Source organism: Pelmatolapia mariae, linkage group LG4 (assembly GCF_036321145.2).
Source record: "Pelmatolapia mariae isolate MD_Pm_ZW linkage group LG4, Pm_UMD_F_2, whole genome shotgun sequence".
Lineage (NCBI taxonomy): Eukaryota > Metazoa > Chordata > Actinopteri > Cichliformes > Cichlidae > Pelmatolapia > Pelmatolapia mariae.
The window spans coordinates 22,793,880-22,809,249 of NC_086230.1; positions in this window are offsets into that span (position 1 = coordinate 22,793,880).

Sequence of the window (15,370 nt, forward strand, 5' to 3'; positions counted from 1 at the left end):
AGGTGGAGGAGATTCAGGAACAATTGCTTAAGCTTAACTTGGGAGAAGCGAAACGGAAGGTAAGTGAAAAGAAAAAAGAGAACAAATTAACTGATTCATCAAAGGTGATGGTAGCTCAAGACTGCCCACCTGAGCTTAATAGATCTGAATTTAACCCAAATATTTATCCAATGAATCCCTGGACACAGTATGATGGTTTGCAGAGTGCACCCATGGCCAGCTGGGGAGGTAATATGTAGGCCGGTAGAGGACGGGCAAGGGGCCGTGGTGGCCCGGTGGGTGTGAGAGGCACTCTGGGGTATGGAAGGGGTGTGCCTGGAGCGGGTCGTGGGTTTGGAGGTGTCTGTTGGGTGTGTTATCAGCCTGGGCACTGGGCGAGAGACTGTCGGCAGCAGCCACAAATACAGCAGAAAATGGGCCCGCCTCAAGCAGGAAGGGGTGGTCCATACTATCAGGCTCCAAACCCACACATGATCCCTGGACCAAGACCTCAAATGCCGACCTGGGAGGCCGACTGTGGCAGCCAGGACTGGCAGCAGTGACACACCCCACAGGGAGGCCGAGGAGAGGGGGGAAAGGCAGACCCCTTACTCTCACTGACGGTGAATGGACTGACTCTGCCATTCCTTGTTGATACGGGAGCTACTTATTCAACTATCCAAGAAGTTCCTGATAACACTAAATTATCTGGGGACGAGGTCAGCGTGGTCGGCTTCTCTGGGGTTTCAATGACATTGCCAGTGACTGTTCCTTTAAAGACTGAAATTGGAAAGCAAGCAGTGGCTCATCCAAATGTCATTTCAGCGCAGGTGCCTGTGAACTTGATGGGGCGAGACCTGCTCATCAAACTGGGAGCTGTGATCATGTGTGGGCCTGATGGTTTAACAGTGACTCTGAAGGATGGCACACAGCTTCCTTGTGTGGCCACAGGTACGCGAGGACAGTGGCTGCTCTCTGAGGACATTGACCGTACAGCAGAAATCTACTGGGCCCGGCTGACGACCTCTAACGCCATCCTGGCACACTTCCAGCTCTGGCGGCCCTGGATCATGGCCCTGGACGTGTATGCTCCACCCATTGACCCATACCACGTGACACTCTTTTATGATCGCGAAAATATTGAGTGGTATGAAGATCTGTTCCATGAATTCCTGGAGGGGAAGCCATGGCAGGTCTCTACCAGAGATATTTATGTTGGACCGCAGGGGGTAGCAGCCCTGGTCCATTTGTCGGAGGAACAAAAGAGCTGGTTCCGAATGGGTGATGAATCTGTGCCTCATGTGTCTCTAGCGGTTCATTCTGGACATCAAGCGAAGGACTTGGGTCCCATGATGCGTGTAGCTTCACGAGCAATTGATTGGCAACTCACACAGATTCCTGATGTTTCCTTCTCCCCAAGTACTAAAACATATAGAATTTCAACATCACACACAGATGACACTATATTGGAACACCGTCACATACATCGGACACATGGCAGGGAACTGACAGATCATCCAGAGGCTGTTAAAGGCCTCTCACAGTTGCCTCACACACTGTGGTCACAGGGGCCTACGGATGTTGGCTTAATCACCTGTTCGCCTGTGACCTTTGAACTGAAATCTGACATTCCAATATGGCGTCCGCAGTACCGACATTCACCACAGGCAGAGGAAGGCATTGCAGAGACTATTGAGGGTTTGTTAAAGGTGGGGGTGTTGGAGCCTTCCACGTCTCAATGGAACACACCTATTTTGCCAGTGGAAAAGCATGGCACAGGTAAATATCGTATGGCTCATGATTTGAGGGCCATTAATGCTATTTTGAAAACTAAAACTGTGCCAGTTCCTAATCTATTTATTGCATTGACAAATCTCTCCCCAGATCAGCGTTGGTTTACATGTATTGACCTGGCAAATGCCTTCTTTTGTTTACCTTTGCACCACTCTCTGCGTGATGTGTTTTCTTTCTCTTACAGGGGTCAACAGTTAAGGTATACTCGGTTGCCACAGGGATTTGCTCTGTCACTGGGGATTTTTAACCAGGTGTTGAAGCAGACGTTGGAACCATGTGTGATGCCGGCTGGCTGCACTTTGGTCCAATATGTTGACGACCTCCTGATTGCCGCTCCCACGGCAGACGCTTGCTTTCAGGCCACCATGACCGTGCTTAGGAGACTGGCAGAGGCGGGCTTTAAAGTGAGTAAAGACAAATTACAGTTGGTGAGACCACAGGTGACTTTTTTAGGGAGAGAGGTGAAACAGCATATGGTGGGGATGATGGCTGCTCACAGAAGTGCCATTCTCTCCCACCCACGGCCAGAGACTGTCAAAGAGATGCTTTCCTTTTTAGGTCTCACAGGCTACAGTCGGCAGTACATTCCAGACTACGTGGGCCGCACTAAGCCTTTGCGTGATTTGTTGAAGCAGCATGGAATGCGAGACCTGACTGCTAACTTGAACTGGACTACTGAAGCTGAACAATGCTTCATTTCTCTGAAACAGGACCTTTCTCGAGCAGTAGATTTAGCTGTGCCAGATTACAACAGGGACTTCTTCTTAGATGTTTCTGAAACAAAAGGGGTGGTGAATGGCGTTTTGTTTCAGAAAAAAGGGGGAGGTAGACAGGTTTTGATGTACATCAGTGTATGTTTAGACAACATGGAGAAAAGGCACCCTAAATGCACTCAGCATGTAGCTGGAGTGGCAAAGGCCATCCAGAAAGTAGCACATATAGTTAGAGGACACCCACTGAGAGTTTTAACAACACACAGTGTGGTGGCTTATGTTAACTCACAGGCTTTCACCATGACCCCACTTAGACAACAGAGGCTCAGCAAAGTGCTGGAGGCCCCAAATTTGACTTTTACACATGAAGGGATAAACATGGCAGACCAAATGGGGTCCGGGGAACCACACGACTGCGCTCAGGCGGTCTGGAAAGAAGAGAAGACAAGACCAGATCTCAAAGCGGAAGCCATGGAAGGAGCAGAGGATCTCTTCACAGATGGCTGCTGCTTTAAGGACGAAAAGGAGGGGCTCAAGGCAGGCTATGCAGTGGTAAGTAAGAGAGGGGAGCAGCTGGAGGTGATCAAAGCAGCAAAGTTGGAAGGGCAGCAGTCAGCGCAGAGAGCAGAGGTGATTGCACTGACGGAAGCCCTTAAATATGCTCAAGGAAAGAAGATAAACATTTACACTGATTTAGCCTATGCCTTTGGAGCTGCACATGTGGAGCTGCCTCAGTGGGAGAGAGCTGGATTCCTCACTACTAATCAACAACCAATCAAACATGAGAAGGAGATGAAGGCGCTGGAAGAGGCGCTGGAAGGACCCCTGGAGGTGGCAATAATAAAGTGCAAGGGGCACGACGATTCGGCCACCTGGGTTGCTCGAGGTAATCGAGCAGCGGATGAAGCAGCCAAAAAGGTGGTTGGTTACACAGGGATCAGACAAATGGTAAGTATGGGAATGGATTGGGAAGAAAATCCAGGGCTGGAACGTGAAGACATCATAAAAGAACATGTAACCCATATCAACTACTCCCTGTCACATGACCCACGTCAGCTGATTTGAGGCCCCTCTCCTGATTGGCTCCTTCCACGTCGCGGCAACTATGAAAACCGGCTGTGGAGGGATACTTCCGGGTTCGACTCCTGCTGTGGCTGTAAGCTTATTGCATATAGAACGGCGTTGGAAAACAAAGCGTTTCTCCCCTAAATTCATCTATAAACTCATTTCACCTCAGCGGTAAGTGTTCTTAACATCTACCAATAACAACCTTTTAGTTGTTAGTAACCAGTCGATCGTTTTCGCAATTAAAAATGACTTTGTTCGGCGGCGTTCCCACCGCGAGCAGAACTCCAGTTCAAAAACCGCTGTTTTTGAACACTTTTATTTACTTAAGCACTTTAATGGGCTTACTTTGAAACAAAGTGCAATTGAATGATTGTTGTTATGTGTTGCCTTGAATTCGGCTATGCTGTCTGTTAGACAGTTGTTTTTCTTTATTGTTGTTTTTGTATTTGTTTGTAGCGAACGCTGCTGGAATGTATAGATTAAGCTACGTAGCCATGATGATTGCTAATTTAACTGTTGTACATTTGTTGATGATAATGATGATGATTCATGATTTGCATTGTTACATAGACTTGCAGAAAAATGTATTTGTTTACCGGTAAACGAATTGATTTTGATTTACTAATGGACATTTTTCTGGCCTACAGGTCAGGTTTTTTTTTCCCCCTTTGAATTGATCTTCTTCATATTGAAGTGGCGAGCCGGTAGGACCATTCTTTGTTCTTTTCCCCCACTTTGCCGTCTTTGGATTACAGACATATTTCCCCACTATGAAGCTGGACCCTAAGGAGGAATTCCTTAAAAAGTGAACTCTAAAAAAAAAGAAACTTTAACAAAGGACCAAAAGGACTCTTAACAAAAAGGACTCTTGCACAGAAAAAATCACATTGATTTATTATTTAATTGTGGGCATTTATTTATGTTGTGTGTTGTATTAATTATTTTGTTCCATTTCCCCTTTCCCCCATTTATTCAATATATTTTTTGGTACAAGATATTACAGTCTTTGGTCTCGTCATTCACACCATCTAGGCTCCATAAAGAACCATTTCTTCTGCGCGTCAGTCAGTAAACTCATCCATTGCAATAAAACTAGCTCTTAAATAACTTTGCGTTACACGTGGCGAGCCAGCCAGGAGCCTGATGTGTGAATGACTGTTCTTTTGTGTTATTTGATTTAATTGAATATTTGGTATTTTCTGTGGTTTTGATAAGGTCCGCGACAAGGGAAAAATGAAGTTTATTCAGGAAAGTGGGGTAAATGTTGCACATTCTGTTATTGTTTCTGGTGCCACAAACACTGAGAAAGATGAGGAAATACTTGATTATTTGAAACAATACGGTCGTATCAAAAAGGTTATTTTCGTGGATGACTTAAATAGCGTGTTTTACAAAAACCTGATCGTTGAATACGTTGATAGTTCTGCGTTAACTGCTCTTAATCCATTTTTCCCATATACTCATCAGTCAAAGATTTACTCTGCTTTGACTTTTTGTGTAAAATCGCTTGCCGCGGAATGCACAGCCACAGCGGGAGTCCAGACCCCTGCAGATTACCTCGGCGAGCTCAAGCAACTTGCACGCCGCAGCGGCAGGGATTTTCCAGATATTCTGAGGGAAATGATGGGACAAATCAGTGAGCATCTGGAAGGGATGGAACAAGATGGTGACTTAGAAGAGGGAGCCTCAGTCCAAATTGTGGAGCCTGCACCATCTCTGCCTGGCCAGCAGGGGTCGTTGTCTGGACACTCCGCCATCCCTGAGACAGCTACCAGCAATCCCTCACCTGACCAACAGGGGTCACTGCCACATCCACAAAGATTTTCACTGTCACAGACTGAAATGAACCCCCCGGAAATACAAAAAGTAGTGGTGGAGCATGTTGTAAAAACGGACACCGTACATGCATTCAGACTTCGTCCTTTCTCTGGGAAGATTCCCAAACCAGCCAACGAAACCGATTATGAGACTTGGAGATCTCACATTGAACTGCTATTAGCTGATCCGAATTTAGCACCTCTACAGATCACTCGTCGCATCCTTGAAAGTTTGCTACCTCCGGCAGCAGATGTCGTAAAAGGGCTGGGCTCAAACACAATTCCATCCATCTACTTAAAAGTGTTGGATTCTGCTTTTGCCACAGTACAAGATGGAGAGGAGTTGTTCGCTCAATTCCTGAATACATTACAGGATTCAGGTGAGAAACCCTCTTCTTTTTTGCAACGTTTACAACTCACATTAAACACTGTGATGAAAAGAGGTGGTATCTTGTCTTCAGACTTCAACAAACATTTACTCAAGCAGTTTTGTCGAGGATGCTGGGATAGCGATATCATAAACAAACTACAGTTGGAGAACTTGAGGAGTGATCCCGCATGTTTTGCAGAGTTCCTCCTACTGCTTCGAACTGAGGAGGGTAGACAGCTGGCCAAGGAGAATCTCATGAAGAAGCACCTGACTGCATCCAAGCCTCGTGCTGCTGTTCACTCGCAGAGCACATGTGCTTGTAGCCATTCAGACACCAAGGCTATTAATGAGCTGAAGCAACAGATGCAGAAACTGCAGAGTCAAATGGCTGCTCTTCTCTCACAGAAATCTCAATTCTCCAAGCCAGCACCACCTCAACTCAGATCAGCACAATCAAGACCCAGCAGCAGTGCAACCAGTTCCCGGCCTAGAGCAGGCTACTGCTTTAAATGTGGAGAGGATGGGCACATGTCAGCGGGATGCGCCAACCCTCCAAACCCGACACTGGTTCTGAAAAAGAAGAAACAACTTGAAAAAAGACAGCAGGCTTGGGACAGCAATAACAAATCATCAAACTAGAGGCAGTCTCTGTGGAGGGACAGACGGAGGCTGCAGTTAACCCATGTCCCAGTCACAAGCAAAATGGACATTCCATCACACTGCCTAAAGGACTCATCGGAACCAGAAGTACAGCACAGGTCACGATTGGAGGGACTGTATTCAACTGCCTGTTAGACACTGGATCCCAGGTAACCACCATCTCTCACTCCTTCCACCATGATTATCTCTCTGACCAAGAGATACAACCTCTGAAAAGTCTCCTGGAGATAGAAGGAGCAAATGGCCAAGCTGTTCCATACCTTGGTTATGTGGAGATGAACGTCACCTTCCCTCCTGACTTCTTGGGTTCCACCACAGCTGTTGACACACTTGCTCTGGTAGTTCCTGATGTCCAATCAGCTCAACAACCATCAATACTGATTGGTACAAACACTCTGGACTTGGCATATGAGAAAGCATTCTCAGACCAACAACCCTCCATTCCAGCCCCACATGGATACAGAACGGTGCTGAAAATTCTTGAGCAACGATACAGACTGGCCAACAGTAATCATCACGGAATCGTCAAGCTGCACACTGACGGACCACAGACCATCCCAGCTGGAAAAACTGTTGCCTTGGAGGGGTTAATTTTCGGACGCTGCCTCCAGGCCGAGAAAGCTGTGTTGGTGGAACATCCGACTTCGTCGCCTCTGCCAGGTGGCTTAATGGTCCCGTCTTGTGTCATGGATTTCCCTTCTCATCAGCCGTACCACTTACCTGTGGTAATCTGCAACCAGTCTGATCATGATGTGACTCTCCCAGCCAAAGCCATCGTTGCGGAGATCAGTGCCATTCAGTCCATTCAGTGTCAAGAAAGGAGTCATGACAGTATGCCTCCTAACCCTGTGACTTCTGGATTCAACTTCAACTTTGGTAACTCCCCCTTAACACCGGAATGGAAGAGTCGTATTACTGAGAAGTTAAACGCCCTCCATGATGTCTTTGCCCAACACGACCTTGACTTTGGGAAAACCGACAAAGTGAAACATCAGATCAAGCTCTCTGACCCTACTCCCTTCAAACAGCGCCCAAGACCAATCCATCCGCAAGATCTGGATGCCGTGCGCCAACACCTGAAGGAGCTGGTTGACTCTGGGGTCATCAGAGAGTCCGACTCACCCTTTGCGTCACCCATTGTCGTGGTGCGAAAGAAGAATGGGAGTGTGCGGCTCTGCATTGATTACCGGAAACTAAATCTGCAGACCATCAAAGATGCATATGCACTGCCAAAGTTGGAGGATACCTTTACAGCTCTCTCTGGATCAGAATGGTTTTCAGTCCTTGACCTTAAATCTGGTTATTATCAGATTGAAATGGAGGAGGAAGACAAGAGCAAAACGGCATTTGTATGTCCACTTGGATTCTATGAGTTCAACAGAATGCCCCAGGGAGTCACAAACGCACCCAGTACCTTCCAGCGACTAATGGAAAAGTGCATGGGAGAAATGAACTTGAAAGAAGTCTTGGTCTTCATTGACGACTTGATCATTTTTGCACCAACACTTGAAGAGCACGAGAGGAGACTACTGAAAGTCCTTCGCCGTCTGAAGGAATTTGGACTCAAGCTCTCAGTTGAAAAGTGCATGTTCTTCCAGAAATCCGTAAAATACCTGGGGCATGTTGTGTCAAAGGATGGTGTGCAGACAGATCCAGATAAAATCGAGACACTTAAGTCCTGGCCGGTTCCAAAGACTCTTAAAGAACTCCGCTCTTTCCTCGGTTTCGCAGGATATTACCGCAGGTTCATCCAAGGCTACTCTAACATCGTCAAGCCATTGCATGACCTTACTGCTGGATATCCTCCATCACAGCGGAAACTCAGAGCCACCATCAAGCGAGACCAATATTTGGATCCTAAGGAACCCCTTGCCAGTCGTTGGACTCCTGCATGTCAACAAGCCTTTGACACTATTATCAAAAAACTCACCACAGCACCAGTACTTGCTTTCGCCGATCCCCAGAAGCCTTACCTTCTCCATACAGATGCTAGTTCTACCGGGCTAGGAGCTATTCTGTACCAGGAGCAACAAGGACAAAATAGGGTGATTGCCTACGCAAGTCGCGGTCTGTCGAGGTGTGAGTCAAAATATCCAGCTCACAAACTGGAATTTCTGGCTCTCAAGTGGGCTGTTACGGAGAAGTTTCACGACTATCTCTACGGCACCAACTTCGCTGTCATTACTGACAGCAACCCACTCACCTATCTACTCACCTCTGCTAAATTAGATGCCACCAGTTACCGTTGGCTCTCTGCTCTTTCCACATTCTCATTCAAAATCATGTACAGATCTGGTAAGCAGAATCTAGACGCTGATGCTCTCTCTCGCAGGCCACATGGAGAACTCGCCAATGACCAAATGTCCCAAAAGGAGAGGGAGAGAATTCTCCGATTTGCCCAACATCATCTGGATCAGTCTTCCTCAATTTCCATCGATCAGCACACGGTCAAAGCCATTTGTGACCGTCAGCTCATTTATGGCATGGCTGAAAAGACGTCCACCACCGCACTCATTCAGTCACTGACTGCCCATGCCGACAGTTTGCCTGACAGCTTCGTCAACGACACTCAGTTCGCATCTCCTGTTGTTTCTCAGCTGACAAATGCTGAAATCGCTGAGAGACAGAGGGAAGACCAAACCCTGAGGCATGTCATATTGCTGCTAGAGACTGGGGAAAGTCCACCTCCCATCTTGCGGGATGAACTCCCAGAACTGCCCCTTCTACTCCGAGACCAACATCGCCTGGAGCTCCAAAACGGCATTCTCGTGAGAAGGAGGCAAGTTGGGGACCAGCTCTATCACCAGCTAGTGTTGCCTCAGAAAATTCGTCCTGAAGTACTGTCAGAACTGCATGACAAGATGGGTCATTTGGGCATCGACCGTACTCTTGACCTCGTACGTCAAAGATTCTACTGGCCGAAAATGGCCAATGATGTGTGGAATAAAGTGAAGACATGTGAGAGATGCACCAAGCGGAAAGCTTTACCTGAAAGAGCAGCACCCCTGGTGAACATTCAAACTTATCGACCTCTGGAACTGGTTTGCATGGACTTTTTATCACTGGAACCTGACAACAGCAGAACCAAAGACATCCTTGTGATAACAGATCACTTTACCAAGTACGCTGTCGCTGTCCCCACTCCAAACCAAAAAGCAAAGACTGTTGCCAAATGTCTCTGGGACAATTTTCTGGTTCATTACGGTATCCCAGAAAAGCTCCATAGTGATCAAGGACCAGACTTTGAGTCACGCACAATAAAAGAACTTTGCAAAATGGCTGGAATTCACAAAATCAGAACTACCCCATACCATCCACGAGGTAATCCAGTCGAGCGTTTTAACAGAACACTCCTGAATATGCTCGGAACACTCACCACTGAAGAGAAAACTCACTGGAAAGATTTTGTTAAGCCCCTGGTCCACGCATACAACTGCACCCGGAGTGATGTTACTGGCTACTCACCCTATGAGCTCATGTTTGGTCGACAACCTCGCCTCCCGATTGACCTGGTCTTTGGACTGCCTGTGGACAACAATCAGCCCACTCATTCACAGTATGTCCAGAACCTGAAGTCAAATCTAGAAAAGAGCTACAAAATTGCCATTGGAAATGCGGAGAAGCTCATGGGAAGAAACAAGAGCCGTTACGACCAACATATCACCCCCTCTGAACTGGACGTTGGTGACAGGGTGCTGGTACGTAATGTGAAACTCCGAGGCAAACGCAAAATCGCAGACAAATGGGAACCAGACATCTATGTGGTGGTAAAAAGAGCAGACAATCTTCCAGTGTACACTCTCCGACCAGAGAACAAATCCAAACCGATTCGTACTCTGCACAGAGATCTCCTCTTGCCATGTGGATTCTTGCCAGATTCCACTGAAACCAACCGAACAACTGTAAAACCAACCAGGAAGCAGTCATTCAACCTTTCTGATGAGGACCGTGCACAACCTCAGTCAGAAGATGAGGATGATATGATACCGCATCAATGGTATGATCCTGTCTCAGAGCCTTTGCAATTCACCACTGTCCACAATCTGCCAGAACCTTCATCCACCGTTCCAGCCACTGAACCTTTACCACCTGATACGCCATTCTGTGAACCTGCTACGCTCCCTTTGCCTCCTCTTGAGCCAGCAGAGAGCAAAACCCCTGACTCAGAAACCCCTGTCGAGGAGGAAGCTCCTGATCCTGTGGAATCAGAGGGCAGTCTGTCCTCTGCTGAACCTACCAATGTCGAATTGCCAACTGAGTCCAGTATGTCCTCTGCTGCTGATCTACCGTCTAACTCTGACACCTCCAGCTCTGAACTAGAACCCGTGAGAACATCAACTCGGACCAGGAAACCACCGGACCGGTTACAATACTCTAAGCTTGGTCAGCCCATCTTGAAGAGTATTCAGGCACTAGCCCATGGCTTAACTACCGCCTTCACTCATGCACTGGAGGATGAAGAGGACCATCTACTTACTGCCACTGAGCAACCCGTCATCCGGAACCAGCCACCATGTACAGGGACGTACATGAGATCGAGGGGGGAACCTGTAACCCATATCAACTACTCCCTGTCACATGACCCACGTCAGCTGATTTGAGGCCCCTCTCCTGATTGGCTCCTTCCACGTCGCGGCAACTATGAAAACCGGCTGTGGAGGGATACTTCCGGGTTCGACTCCTGCTGTGGCTGTAAGCTTATTGCATATAGAACGGCGTTGGAAAACAAAGCGTTTCTCCCCTAAATTCATCTATAAACTCATTTCACCTCAGCGGTAAGTGTTCTTAACATCTACCAATAACAACCTTTTAGTTGTTAGTAACCAGTCGATCGTTTTCGCAATTAAAAATGACTTTGTTCGGCGGCGTTCCCACCGCGAGCAGAACTCCGGTTCAAAAACCGCTGTTTTTGAACACTTTTATTTACTTAAGCACTTTAATGGGCTTACTTTGAAACAAAGTGCAATTGAATGATTGTTGTTATGTGTTGCCTTGAATTCGGCTATGCTGTCTGTTAGACAGTTGTTTTTCTTTATTGTTGTTTTTGTATTTGTTTGTAGCGAACGCTGCTGGAATGTATAGATTAAGCTACGTAGCCATGATGATTGCTAATTTAACTGTTGTACATTTGTTGATGATAATGATGATGATTCATGATTTGCATTGTTACATAGACTTGCAGAAAAATGTATTTGTTTACCGGTAAACGAATTGATTTTGATTTACTAATGGACATTTTTCTGGCCTACAGGTCAGGTTTTTTTTTCCCCCTTTGAATTGATCTTCTTCATATTGAAGTGGCGAGCCGGTAGGACCATTCTTTGTTCTTTTCCCCCACTTTGCCGTCTTTGGATTACAGACATATTTCCCCACTATGAAGCTGGACCCTAAGGAGGAATTCCTTAAAAAGTGAACTCTAAAAAAAAAGAAACTTTAACAAAGGACCAAAAGGACTCTTAACAAAAAGGACTCTTGCACAGAAAAAATCACATTGATTTATTATTTAATTGTGGGCATTTATTTATGTTGTGTGTTGTATTAATTATTTTGTTCCATTTCCCCTTTCCCCCATTTATTCAATATATTTTTTGGTACAAGATATTACAGTCTTTGGTCTCGTCATTCACACCATCTAGGCTCCATAAAGAACCATTTCTTCTGCGCGTCAGTCAGTAAACTCATCCATTGCAATAAAACTAGCTCTTAAATAACTTTGCGTTACAAACAGGAGAAGGCCTCTCCAGAAGAAAAGTCACTGTGGAAGGAGAGAGGAGCCATAAAGGTAAGCAGCATTTGGAGGGGCCCAGACGGAAGACCAGTGTTGACGGCAGATATGGCAGAGAAAAAGATTAGAGAAGCTCATGGCCTTGGGCATGTGGGTGTGGCCCAGATGGAGAGGAATCTCTGTCATTGGTGGCACCCATTCCTGAAGGACATGTTGAGGGAGCATGTGCGAATCTGCCTTATCTGTGGCCAACACAATCCTAAACCCACAGTGAAACCAGAGATGGGTAAGTTTCCCCTGGTCCAGAGACCAGGGCAGGAAATAGTGATTGATTATACAGACATGGTGACACCAGCGAGGGGCTTCAGATACCTGCTGGTATGTGTGGATAGTTTGACAGGGTGGCCAGAGGCGTGGCCAGCCCGGAGAGAAGACAGCACAACAGTCATTAAGTGTTTGATAAATCATTACATTCCCTGGCATGGATTCCCAGAGAGAATTAGATCAGATAATGGGACACATTTTAAGAATAAACATCTGCAGCAAGTGGAATCCATGCTAGGGTTGCAACACAGGTTTGGGACCGTTTATCATCCACAGTCTCAAGGTAAGATTGAGCGAATGAATCAAAACTTAAAAAATAAATTGGCCAAGATCTGTGCACAGACCAAAATGGATTGGGTTGAGGCGTTACCAATAGCGCTCATGAGCATTAGATGCTCAGTAAATCAGTCCACCGGGTTCACTCCTTATGAGCTATTCACCGGGAGACAATTTCCTGGACCCACTGCAGGGGTGCCGGCTTTGAGACAAGAAATGCATACATTTGAACATTTAAAGCAGTTTAAAGCACTAAAAGCTCTTGTCTTAAGTTTTACATCCCAGGTGACTGCGGGCCAAGGACAGGAGCAGACGGTGCCAGAGGCGAAGTGGGTGTGGCTGAAGGTTTACAAACGGAAGTGGAACGAGCCCAGGTGGTCAGGTCCGTTTGAGGTGGGGACCAGGACCTCACACGCAGTTCAGCTGAAGGGGAAAGGTGAAACCTGGTACCACTGGAGCCAGTGTGCTGTAGCTGAAGAGCCTAAGCGGTCGGAGAGGCTCTTGGCAAAATGAAAGAGGGGGAACTCGGCTGAGACCCCTCACATGGATCCCAGCCCAGGGACAGAATAAATCCCTGATCCATGCAACGACTGAAGGGTAGTCTACCCCGGAAGTCGAAGAAAGAAGAGCAACAGAGAATCGCCCGACTCAGAAGATAAAGGTGGTTGTAAAAAAACAAGTGAAAAGTGAAATTATAGTGAATAAAAAGGGATAAGATTAAAAAACGAAAAACAACAACAAAATAAAACAAAAACTAAGATGGGATTATGGGGAAATTGGAGAGCAATGGTAGTGATAGGAGTGATGATTGCTGTTATTGTAACTGTGGTTTTCTGTTAAGTGAATTGCCCAGAGACAGACCCGAATCCACGGCGGCAACTCTACCATCACAGGCCACGGTGAAGCGAACCAAACGCAGTGAAACAGGTAAATCAGATGAGTGTTTAGATTATTATGGCGGTATAGAGTTAGACTACGTTAAAGGGTCCACTACCTCGTATACATTCGACCTCTGTGCTGTCATTAAATGTAAAGGCTTAAACAGTTCATGGCGGGGATATGATGTCTGGGTAGGATACAATCCACTGGTAGATACAGAGTGTAATAATCAGAAGCTTGGCTACCCCTATCACACTTATTGGAAGGGCCCGTGTGATTACTGGTCCACCATAGTGGAGTATTCTGGTACGTGGCACCCCTATAAGGACACCACGTGGCAGAAGCTTGGGTTTCAGCGGGACTTCTCAGCGGGGCAGAACCCGTTGACCCTCTCACTGAATCGTTGGTATGACACTGTGTGGCCCGCCCGATCTGTGGTGTATTTATTTATAGGGGCAGATATCTCAGGGAAGGATCCATACGGTTTGGTTAAAATTAACTTTAGAGATTCTGCACCTGATGTGGCTGAAATAACCGTATCAACACCTCCCCCACCATTGCCACTTTCCGAATCGGGCCCACAAATAATTGAGGTAGATTATATAAGACTAAAACCTAAACAGCTTATTTCAATGGCCACTGGCTATCGTGAAAGTAATTTATGGCTAGACTGGCTTATACAAAATGCTAGGGAACAGAATGTTTCAGATTGTGTAGCATGCGCAGCCGCCCGCCCACATCTTTTTACAGAACCAGCTCCTTTACATCCTGAAGACCAGTGGGGATTTGAGTGTATGCTCAGACTTACCAGAGAAGCGGTTTCTGAAGATAATTGCACTACAATAGCAAGTTTGTTTCCACCAATAGGTAATGATACTGTACTTGGTCCCTTCACCCCAAGAAGAGCCAACTACACGTGTTTTAACTTTACTGTATCTTTCCCTGACAGACACGAGCATGAGGCCGGGGAGATTAACGCCGATTGGTGCACTGTGACGTACCTGGCCAGAGGAAAGTTATCAAGAGACACCGGCACCGAAATAGGCCTGTGGGCACGTGCTGGTTTGTATTATTATTGTGGGGGGTACAGATTGTATGTTAGAATTCCTAGTGGGACTTCTGGTCTCTGTGCTATGGTACGTTTAGGTGCACCTCTCGTTTTAGTAGGTGAAAAGGGGGTGCGGCTGGGTAGGTCCGGCACCGCTGAACTGACAGCCAGGCGGAGATGTCATGTGTTGGCCAAACGGTCACCAGGATCGTTTGACCTTACAATAGGATCACCAACATATATAGATGCCATTGGAGTGCCTAGGGGTGTGCCTAATGAATTTAAGTTAGCTGACCAAATTGCTGGAGGATTTGAAAATCTTCCCATAATTTCTGCATTTTTTCCAGTAACTCCAAATAAGAATGTGGATCGTATTAATTATGTGCATTATAATGTCCTGAGACTGGCGAACCTTACCAGGGACGCGGTTGAAGGGCTTGCTGAACAGTTGGGTCCAACATCTTTAATGGCAGTACAAAATCGGATGGCGTCGTTGTTGTTGGGGGAAAAAGGGGGCGTTTGCGCGATGTTTGGGGATATGTGTTGTACTTTTATTCCAAATAATACAGCTCCCGATGGCTCTGTGACCCGAGCGCTGGAAGGCCTGAGAACGTTGTCCACCACAATGCATGAGCATTCGGGTTTGGAGAACCCGCTGGAAGCATGGATGATCTCTGTCTTTGGGCAATGGAAAGGTTTCATTATGTCAATTATGGT